This window comes from Haplochromis burtoni, unplaced genomic scaffold (genome assembly GCF_018398535.1).
Source record: "Haplochromis burtoni strain Fernald_Lab_line unplaced genomic scaffold, NCSU_Asbu1 Contig_1011, whole genome shotgun sequence".
Lineage (NCBI taxonomy): Eukaryota > Metazoa > Chordata > Actinopteri > Cichliformes > Cichlidae > Haplochromis > Haplochromis burtoni.
This window is the reverse complement of record NW_024583372.1, coordinates 42,517-49,495: the sequence shown is the minus strand read 5'-3', so window position 1 is coordinate 49,495 and position 6,979 is coordinate 42,517. Positions and strand designations below refer to the sequence as shown.

The 6,979-nt window shown below is 43.4% G+C and overlaps 1 long non-coding RNA gene across 1 annotated transcript; it reads right to left on the bottom strand.

The window, feature by feature from the left end:
• Window positions 1-3,701: 3,701 nt before the first annotated feature.
• LOC121812986 lies at window positions 3,702-5,074 on the bottom strand. Its single transcript, XR_006053445.1, has 3 exons — window positions 4,860-5,074; window positions 4,482-4,683; window positions 3,702-4,049 (listed from the first exon to the last, which is right to left on the bottom strand). It is a non-coding gene; the product is annotated as an uncharacterized LOC121812986 (long non-coding RNA).
• Window positions 5,075-6,979: the final 1,905 nt, after the last annotated feature.

Genomic DNA, 6,979 nt, shown 5'->3' with positions numbered 1-6,979 from the left:
ATGTGAAGAAATCAAACATGTGCTGAACAAACAGTAAAGTTCTTAAAGAAAAACTGTTAAAGGAGGAAACAAAGCAAACTTACAGTTTCTTCACACACCATAAGAAAAGGTGGAGAACAACAGAAACCGTTTTCAGTAGAAAGGTATGATTTGATTTATTTGAAGAGATCAGAGCATTATTCTGATTATTAAGCTTAAGTCAAATATACTAATGCGCACGGCGCCGTGACACTTAATGATCTGTTATTGTACATTTGTCACATGTGTGTATTTGTTGTTGTATTTGATTGATTGATTGATTGATTGATCATACTTTATTCATCCCGAGGGAAATTGGGTTAAGGCTGCCAGCCATGCCAGCGCCATCTTACCCTTCCGACCATACATACATTACACAAACATCACATGGGGAAGACAGGTCAGAGAGGTATAACATGGAAAAAGCACCACATGAGGAAAGATAAGGAGAAAAAAAAATAACTCCCCCCAGTCTGAGCTCCAATAGGGAGATCAGTTTCAAATCAAATCACTTTTTATTGTCACATCACATGTGCAGGTACATTGGTACAGCACATGCGAGTGAAATTCTTGTGTGCGAGCTTCACAAGCAACAGAGTTGTGCAAAATACAATAACATAAACAGGCAAAATATATGAATGGCTAAATCTGAAACTAATAAATATATGTACAATATATAATAGTATATGCAAAAAAAAAATAAAAAATTTCTGGATGTGTATACTAAATGTTTTTCTACGTGTGTGTGTGTGTGTGTGTGTATACACATATTTTACAAATTAAATAGAGTCAATAAATAAAATATATAAAAATATACAGCATTGTAAATACAGTCTCAGACAGTAAAAAACACCTCTGAACAAAAGCGACACAAAATGCAACACTTGAAATCACAAGAATTCAATCAATTCAGTTTTATTTATATAGTCTACCAATCACAACAACAGTACACTGAAGCCTTTATATCATGTAAGGTAACAGCCTACAATAATTATAGAGAGAAAGCCCCAACAATCATATGACCACCACTATGAGCAGCACTTTGGCTGACTGGTGGGAAGAAGAACTCCCTTTAACAGAAGACCTCCGGCAGTAACAACAGGCTCAGGGAGGGGCGGGGCCATCTGCTGCGACCGGTTGGGGTGAGAGAAGGAAGACAGGATAAAGACATGCTGTGGAAGAGAGACAGAGATTAATAACAAGTGTGATTCAGTGCAGAGAGGTCTGTTAACACATAGTGAGTGAGAAAGGTGACTGAAGAAGAAACACTCAATGCATCGCAGCCTCCTATTGCAGCATAACTAAGGGAGGATTCAGGGTCACCTGGTCCAGCCCTAACTATATGCTTTAGCAAAAAGGAAAGTTTTAAGCCTAATCTTAAAAGTAGAGATAGTGTCTGTCTCCTGAATCCAAACTGGAAGCTGGTTCCACAGAAGAGGGGCCTGAAAACTGAAGGCTCTCCCTCCCATTCTACTTTTAAATACTCTAGGAACAACAAGTAGGCCTGCAGAGCGAGAGCGAAGTGCTCTAATAGGGTGATATGGTACTACAAGGTCATTAAGATAAGATGGGGCCTGATTATTTAAGACCTTGTATGTGAGGAGCAGGATTTTGAATTCAATTCTGGATTTAACAGGAAGCCAATGAAGGGAAGCCAAAACAGGAGAAATATGCTCTCTCTTTCTAGTCCCTGTCAGGACTCTTGCTGCAGCATTTTGGATTAGCTGAAGGCTTTTCAGCGAGTTTTTTGGACATCCTGATAATAATGAATTACAGTCGTCCAGCCTGGAAGTAATAAATGCATGAACTAGTTTTTCAGCGTCACTCTGAGACAGGATATTTCTAATTTTATGGAGATGTTGCGCTGGTCTCCACCGTCAGCATCGGAAGGGAATAAGCGTCAAAAGGCATTTGGAGGGGGATGAGTGATGTGTGTGTGTGTGTGTGTGTGTGTCCAGAGTTCAGCTGAGACAGTGTCCTTCGCCCTGCCAGGCTAAGTAAACAGTCTTCCAGCCAACCCAGGTGGCCTTGCATGGAATGGGAAGAACAGACTAAACACAGTCGTTATCAGGGTGTTGTTGTTAGGCTCCAGCCTTGAGACCGCAGCTGGCGCCGATGGGGTCTCCGCATGAAGTGATGGTGGTTTTTACTTTAGTGCGAACAACTCATATGAATTTCAAAGCTGTTCTTTAACAGTCCGACACTGGTCTCTCAATCTCCCGTTTGAGAGCTGTGAGCTTCTCCATGATGTTATCAAACTTATGCTCCGTGATGTTGTCATTCTTGTGCTCAAAGAGGTGACGTAAGTGAGTGCACCGTTAGTGACAACAGCTGTGTGCAGATCAACAATGGATCATATATCGAGTGCGGGAGAGAGTATGAGCGTGCAGCATTTAAAGCGTGGAAGTACTGACCTTACTTTAAGTTTGATTCCATAAAAAGTGACAAAAACATTAGCGTCCGTTGTGCGTGGGAAGAAAACTTCTTTTTACAGCGAAAAAACCCCTAAACTTCCAACAAGCACCGAGTAGCTACGACGTAATGGGAAACTCACAGAGAAACTCGCGGATTCTTCCACTGACCGCGGCACACCTGCACCAGGGTAAACCTCCGCCTACTCCTGCTTTACAGGTGAAAATAGAGCAACAGGACCGCTAGTCTTTGATGTTATTTATTTTCTGCTGTGTTTTACTTGCATCTATTTGAAAGAGTGAGTGTAAACACACACACAAAAAAAATTATGTGCTGGAATGTGCAGAAAATAAGTTTAAATGTTAAACAAATTTCTTCCAGTCAGAGAATGTTGCATATAATTAAATTTTTGCTTGATGCATAAAGTTAAAAGATTAAAACTAATAAAACAAGTTTTAAAAAGAGACTTTTCCATTTGATTACATTTTGTATGATGGATTATGCAGAAAAAGTAGAATTGGGCTGAAAGATCTATCGCTTTATCACCTATTCAGGTTGTAAATCGTGTTTTTAAAAAGTAACTAAGTAATTAATTACTTTTGAAAATAAGTAATCAGTAAAGTAACGGGATTACTTTTTTGGGGAAGTAATCAGTAATTAGTTACTGATTACTTTTTTCAAGTAACTTGACCAACACTGCTCACGCAACCATATTAAACTTATCGCTGCACTCAATGAGCCCATTTTGAGAAACTCACGCCTCTTCCCATCGTTTCAATCCCAGCGGGCAGCCTTGTGGGGGTTTGAACAGCCGGTTCCGCTTTCTTAATTCTTCGATAAGTCAGGGCCAAGCCAGCTCCGATCAGCAAGAACCCTGTTACCATGGTTCCGAATAGGTAGATATCTTCAGCACTCAGGCTCACCCGAGCCCAAACTTCTCGTTGAGAAAGGGGTGTCAATTGCATTTAGGGACCAGTTGATCCAATCCATAATTCCTCTTTTAGGTTTTAGAGAACAGACTGTGAGAGAGTGTTCCAGGGAAAAGTAATACAAAAAACACGAGACTAGACAAGGACATAAGAGGCTAAGCAGGGAAGCTGAGGGAGAGGAGGAGGAGGAGGAGGAGAGGGGAAAAGTGTGACCACCTTCGTCAAGAGCAAGAGAAGTAGTCCATCATCTGGTGTCCCCACTGTGGACTTCTCTGACCTCCTCTAAGGACACCAGAACAGGATCTTCCTTTGGTTCAACACGACTCACCAGGAGGCACGTAGGAGCTGTGAGGAGATGACATCATCACAGTGATCACATGACACACACGTGTTGGTAGAGTCTGTCTAATTACTCACACTCTGGGGAACATCCAGGTCCACCATGTTTGTAGTTTTCTCCTTCCCACTGTAGCTGTGTTTGAACAGTGTGTGCACACATGCTCTTCATCCACCCACAGTGACTCCACGCTGGTACAGAGCTCTCCTCTAACCTGTCACATACTTACAGGGATGTATTTCCACAGTCAGTCTGGCTCTGGCAGAGTCACCTGTGGGCTCCACCTCTGTGTGGACTTTCACACTGAGAGTGGGGACATCAGCAGGTGTTGGGATGTTGTAGGTGGCACAAATCTGGGAAACAAACAGAACCAATCACAGCTCAGTGCAGCCTGCTGTCACTTTTCTACACCGTGACACTTTAATATTTATATCTCTATATTTATCTATTTATCTTAATATTTATCAATCAATATCTCTGTTTCTCATTTTGTATCAGTGCTTGATGTTTGTTGTGTGTTTGCTGCTCCGACAGCTCAGTTTCCCTCTGGGATGAAGAAAGTTTCTCTGATTCTCATGGAGACACAAAGTGACTTTATTGATTGTTAATTTAGTGTCAAACAGAATTGTACTGTGTGCAGTTCTTACTGTCAGCTCTAATGTTGTCTATGAAAACACATTTATTCCATGTGAAAATGCTTCTTTAGCGTTTTATAAGTACAAAGAAACAAAGAAATCCTTTGTTTGACACCAACCAGGACCTGGTCACATGATGCTGTCACTGACCTGCACTGAAGCACATGCAGCTTCACCTCCAGCCTGTGTTTTCCTGACACGTCCTGCAGCGCCTCCTCCTGGTAGAACAGTTTGTTGCCCTGATTTCAATCAAATGTCAGCTGACTGCTGGAGCCTGAACTGTCCCTGCGCTCCAACCTTCAGGACTGAACACCAGAGTGGAGCAGAGAGCCTGAAGAGCCTCCACTGTGTCCTACAGGATGGATTCATTTTGACATGAAGTTCAAACTGCCTGTGTCACTTCAACACACTCTCACAAAGAGTTTCTAACCTTCACTTCCTGGTTAAATAAAGGTTAAACAGGTTAAACATGTTTAACAGAGATGATCTCAGAGAAACAAAGCAGAGAAATCACAGGTATAAACTTACAGACTGCAGCTGAGCTGTTATTTACAGGCTGTTACGTGTAGTTGGTGCACAGAAGGCTGTTCTGTTAAAACAACACATTTTTAGACCAAAGTCAATTTCATCTTGTAAATAAAGAATAAAAACATCCCTGCCTGCTAAAACAAGTCTGTATATCTGAGAGAAAAGCAACAACATGAAAGCTTCAGGATTATTTCTCCTGATTTGGTCCAAGACTGTATGAAAAGCGATGGACTTCATTAGTTGTGAAGTTCACCTCTCATCCGAGAAGCTTCTTCAGTTCTAGAGTCAAATGGTCGAGAGTCACAGATTTAAGCCCTGTGGGAGTGTCCCCCCACCGAGAGGGACAAAGGACCCCCTAATGATCCTCTACCTAATCACATGAGTCAAGGTGTGATGTCATGTGATTTCCTGAGGTCAGATGGCCCAGGATGTGAGTGGGCGTTAAGGCATCTGGGAAGGAACTCAAAACTGGATTATAGATGGTCACTCACAGTGGACATAGATGACTTCTTTCACTCCTCTTTCAAACCATCTGTCCTCTCTGTCCAAAATGTGAACATTGGCATCCTCAAAGAGTGACCTTTGACCTTTAGATGCAGATGGACTGCTGAGTCTTGTCCTGTGGAGGTGGCTCTTCTGTGTTTTGCGCTTGTGAAGTGGCTGTTTGGTCTCTCCAATGTAGAGGTCTGGGCATTCTTCGCTGCACTGTACAGCAAACACCACATTGTTAAGTTTGTGTTTAGGAGTTTTGTCTTTGTTGTTTGAGTGACTGAATCAGGAACTCTGCCTCCTTTTGTTCTCACACTGGGTTTAATGAAAGAAGGTTTCTGTTTGTCCATTAAAGTTCTTTGTTGTGATCTTTTAAAGGATCCTGTGATGATCCAGAGCCTGGCTTGTCTCCAGGAGTCTCTCAGTGACCTGAGCAGCAGCTACAGCTCTGCTGGCCTCTGTGTTCACCCTGCAGGAGACGTGGAGACCGCGTCACCTTCTGCAGCACTTAGACACAGCTGCAGTGAGGGAAGGTGAGTCATCCTTTAGCAGGACATCATTCAGGCTTTATTAGCATCACTGTGACTGTTATTGTCACGGACCCGGTTCCGGGGACTTGGGGTCCGTGAGCAGACCTTTAGTATTACTATTGCTGTTATTGTTGTTGTTGTTATTATTATTATTATTATTATTGTATTGGATGTATGTTTGCTGCACTGTGCTCTTGTGTTCCATGCTGGTGTGTGTACGTGGGGGTGTCTGCGGGTGTGGCTGAGGGATGAAGGACAGCCACCTGCAGACCTGATGGGCGTGGCCCTGCCGGCTGCCGGTCACGCCTAGGTTCTCACACACCTGCTTCTGATCGGGCTCGTCGGGGGAGCTACTTAACAGAGCGATGGAGCTTCCTCCGGCGCAGGATCGTTGAGTTAGACTCCATGTCAGTGTTTAAAGTACTGGTCAGTGTATGCCTGCTGGAGTTGGTGCCATAACGGCGGTGTCTGTTGTTTTTCCCTCAGGAGAGCGGAACACGGGACTGCAGGACGCACAGGGTGTGCGTAGGCACGGGAGCAGAGAGCACGGAATACCAGCACTTAGGGGAAGACACGTCACGGGAGTCGAGGGAGCACTTTGGAGATTTATTGTATGGTGTACATTTACCTCACTGTAAATAAACCCACTGCTCATTCCACTAAGTCCAGCGTTTGGGTCCTTTCTCCAACATTCCCCACGGTCTGCCAGCCAGACCGTGACAGAACGATCCTGCCAGATGGACCCAGCGGACTTTTCGGAGAGGTTCAGGAGGGAGGTGACAGACAAAGTAAATCGTCTGTGTGACCTGTGGCTGGAAGCGCACGCAGAGGCTTTACGGTGGTTCATTTTTGCCATTAAATCTCTGCCTAATAGATTCACAGGCGAGTTTGGAATAATTACGAATGGATGATATGTGATTTCATCTGGTTTTGGGCCCCAGCGTGTCTTTAGAGAATGAGTTTTAGGGCATTGCACTACAGTTCCGTTAATTCCCATAGTGTTGATGCACACAGAGGAAACAGGCCCATTATAGAATTTTCCAGACAGTGAACTTTTAGTGGCTCCACTATCCACTAAAAATGGGTATTTCTTACCATCTA